We start from the raw sequence: 4,511 nt of genomic DNA, 5'->3' as shown, positions 1-4,511 counted from the left end.
GCCCACCTACCCTGCACAGCCCGGGCTGGCCGCGAGCCCCGCCCCCGCCCCGCCTCCCCACCTCAGCCCGGGACCACCCATCGCCGGAAGGTCGGCACGTGACGTCGGCGCGCTGACGTCAGCTGGCGCCTGGGACGTGGCGGGTCCTCCCTATACACTTCCGGTGTGCGGATCGTGGGCGGCCTTGGCGTCAGCGGAGGCTGGGAGTGGCAGATCTGGGGATTTCCTCGGCGCGCGCTCCCTCTCCTGTCACTCTGAGGAAACGCGGACTGGGGTCGCGAGCAGCGGTCACCTCCGCGACCTCGCTGCCGTGTCCCTCGCCGCCTAAAGCTTGCAGAACTTCAGCTGGTGCGGTCCTCTGGCTGCAGGGGGAGGAGTGGTTTTTCGTTCCTGTCCGAGTGTTGGGATTCTAGTGTGATTCTTAATTCTGAATGGAATTGATAGGGACATGCGTGCTGGAATGCCCGTAGCCAAGGTCCAGTTAAGTTTCTAAATTCACGCTGCCATCAGTTTGGCCAAGCGTTAGGGGTTGTCGTGGACCTCAAAATCCTTAACCAGTTGAAAACTGGAAGTTTCATAGGCCAGAATAGTCCTTGAGGCCACCAGTGAAGGAGTTTAAGGCTACCATCCTGACCTTTTAACATGGTAAAGTAACAAGTGAGTGCCGCTTAAGATGTCCCGCTAGTGCTGCACTTCAAAGACCAGTGAAGACTCCAGTACAGGATCACACCAACTTCATGATACTAAACTGTAGCTCCAGCCTCTCATACGGAGGAAAATGATGTACTGATCCCATTCAAACATAGCTTTAATGACCACCCGTTGGACTATAAACCTGAATGAGTTCGTGGTTGCGTAAGCAGGTTTAAAGGGTCATTTCTGCTCTTGGCTTCATTATTAAAAAGTCGAAGATTCTCTTAAGATTCCTTTCAGGGAAGAATTTAGAAATTTGTAAGTTTTGCTAACCTGAAGGAAAGGAAGCCTGACTAAAGCAAATGATAGATGCTCACAAAATAGTTGAATGTTGCCTAAACTTATAAATGCTGGTGTATGTATTGATGTTAGAGAAAAATGACACTTGTTTGTACTATGCACATGTATTGACTATATGGAATGCTTGTCAAGAATTTAATGAAAGAAAATCTGAACATATATTTCTTAAATGTAGCTCAGAAACAATACCTTTTCTTTAAAGATCCCTTTAAGGTTTTGTTTAGATTAATTTGAGTGTTGCCTTTGGTATACAAGAGGTAATATTGATGTATAGAATGGTACCACCTGAAAATAAATAATGTTTGAGTTCATTAGATAAGAATAACCACCTGAATATATTATGAAATGACAACTTTCATTGAAGTAGAATTACATTCAAAAGTCTCCAACAAAATACGGTATAAGTGCTAAATTAGCTTAAAAAACCCTGAAATTTCAAGAAAGTAAAATGTTAACTCGCAAGGCCTACAAAAAGGAAAATTATATAGATTTCTTAGGATGAACCAATATAAACTGACCAGATGATACTTGGAAAAACTTGATGTCTTTGGCATTGAGTTCGACTTATTAATCAGTTAAGTTAGAGCAGTTTGTACAGAGCTTGGAAAAAAAAAAAAGAGTTCAAGGAACTGTGTGTTCTGCCAGCTAAGGAAAAAAACACCACTCTTGAAAAACTCCAAACACTTTCATGTCAATTATGATTTTAATCCACTTGGTCAGTTTCCAGATGAATCAGGGTTGATTGATTACCGACAAGGAAGTTCTTTTCTGCCATCTGGTCAAAGAAATCAATATAATTTCATTCAGGAAATACCTACTAGCCACTTTTAGATGCTGCAGATGATTGATTGTTGCAAACAGTTTAATATATCATTCCTGAAAGTAGAGAAGAACATATTGATAAATTTCTGATGAAGCTGTTGTTTTGAAATTCACAGAGGTTACACAATGCCTTGAGTTTCATAACATTTACCAGACCAAAATATCTTTAGTTTATGGCTCTGCTCGTATGTTAACAGTGGGGCTCCATCTCTCTCCTCTGTACTTCTGGTGTCACCATAGCAAGCCTGCCAGATTTTTCTCTAGTGATCCTCCCGACAGCTGCTTGGAGGCTGTCACCTTGTGCAGTGTCATCATTTGGGGACGTGGCTTGCTTTCTTCCGGACTCCACATAAGCCAAGGTGGTTTGTAAAATGTCAGTCATAGGAGGATTTTGAAGCTGAACCTTTCTGTGCAATGCTCTGGGTCCCATCCTCTGTGTAAACAATGCACCCTGCCCTTTGTTTCAGTCTTGTGCTTAGGGCAGGGCCTATTACACATTTATATAACCTCTTATTAGAAAACCGGAAATCTGCACTCCTCCCTTGCATAGACTAGTTAACTCCTGATCTGTTAGAATTTGGGTCACCTAGTTCTTCCCCGCTGAGGGAAGATTCTAACAGCCATTCCTCCAACATGGGTCTAGTCATATCTAACACTTAGTGAAGCTTGGCTCTTTCCAATACTCTTTAGATCGATTTATGTAACTTGTGGTCTTCAGTAACACTATGAAGTATGAAGTATTATTTCCACTTAATAGATCAGAAAAACGGAATGTAAGAACTTTAATAATTTGCCCAGGGCGGCAAGAACTGGAATATGAACCATAGCAGTAAAATTGGTAACGAGAAAGTATTCAGTCAACAACCTGATAAACCCCATATTATAAAGGTAAAAGCATTTTATTTTCAGAATCTTTACTGTTTGTTTCTCAAATGTCAAGTACACGCTGAGGACAGAGCAGCAGGTGTTTAGGACTGTGGTAGCTGGACTGCTGAATCTTCAGAGAGGTCTGGCTTGCAGGGAGTTGGGTCCGTAATGCTCCATAACCATGGCAGGAGAAATGAGGAAATCCAGGGAGGGTGTAGACTACAGCTTAGAGAACTAATGGTGAGCCAGTCCAAAGGCTCGTGTGCTTACTTCTGGCAGCATTTTGAACTAGATTACATTCATTCCTCCTTTGGCTTTCCCAAACACTGTAGGTTGTAATTTGTAGCTCCTCGGACGATGCCAACTGTATCTGAAGAGCTGAGACACTGTATTGGCAGGATTAGATTTGTGGCTAAATGGATATGCAAAGATGTTATGCTGTCTTTACAGAACTTAAGATTATCAGGAGGGGGTGGGCGTTGGAAATGCCTGTAACCCCTGTCTCTCACAAGGTTGAGGCAGGAGGATTGTGAATCTAGAGTAGCCTGGGCTAAATAGGGACGTCTGTCTCAAAACAAAAACAAACAACAACAACAATAAATAAGTGAGGCTAAGGAGAAATTCTATTTTTAGATGCCCAGCACTTGGATTAACAACAACAACAACAACAACAACAACAATAACAATAACAACAACAACAACAGCAACAACAACAATAACAATAACAACAACAAAGCTGGGCCAGGAGTGTGAGCCGGTAATTGCTGCACTGGGAAGGCAGGCCCATGACATGCAGATCCCTTGGTCTTGCTGGTCAGTCAAGCTGCTGAGTCAGCCAGCTCCAGGTTCAGTGAGAGACCTTATCCCAAAAACTAAAGTGAGGAGTAATTGTGATTGCACATCAGTATCTGGCTTCCATGCATGTGCACACATATATACATACATCTGCACCTCCTGCGCGCGCACACACACACACACACACACACACACACACACACTCATGCACACAAATACAAGAGAAAGGCATTGAAAGAAAAAGAAGTTCCCTGTAATGTATTAGTATAGAACTGGGAATTAAGTCTCTCCCCCAGATCATCCTCAGAGATAAAATGAGGCCATATGCAAGCGTAAGGTGATGGCATTGCATCATATTTATTTCTCCCACCGTCCATGCTCAGGGGCCATACTGCCCCTTTAAAGAGCACATAGCCTCTGCGCTATGCTTGTATAAGAGTCTTCTGCTGCTTAGACAGAACATGCTCACTCTAAATGCTCAGTCTACTAACTGCTGATCTATGACGTTTTCTGATCACTATTCAGGCGTTCTGAAACACTGAACTACTTTCTACCAAATGTTTAACAACAATTTCCTTTTCTGCTTCACAAAGGTGTCCCTGTTTGATTAGTCATCCAGGGAGTGCCCTTTATATGTCAAACAATGAATATTCCGTGTAGAAATTAAATTTCTTCCTCGCGGACTTTCAAGCGCAAGTTTTATTTCTTCAAGATTTCAACTGTATCTAGTGTCGGGCTTACTACAAAGTTGCCCGTCGAAATTCATTCCCATGGATGGTCTAGCACTTTGAATCCCCGCCAAAGCATTCCATGTTGCAGCAAGATGTCATTTACCTGTTCTCCCTGCCTGACTGCAGCAGAACAGGCCACTCTTCCCAGGCCGGACTGTGTTCTTGGTGACAGCAAGGATCCGGTGCACATAAACACATAACCTTTCCCAGATTTGACTCATCTCGCCACCTCAACTACTTTATATTGCGTAGCTCTCTGAACTAGTTCTCTGCTAACTCTGCTGTGTAGTCATTGTATAGTCA

The sequence above is a fragment of the Rattus norvegicus genome, chromosome 17, assembly GCF_021556685.1.
Source record: "Rattus norvegicus strain SHRSP/BbbUtx chromosome 17, alternate assembly SHRSP_T2T, whole genome shotgun sequence".
NCBI lineage: Eukaryota > Metazoa > Chordata > Mammalia > Rodentia > Muridae > Rattus > Rattus norvegicus.
The sequence above is the reverse complement of the archived record's forward strand: the minus strand, read 5'-3'. Positions refer to the sequence as shown.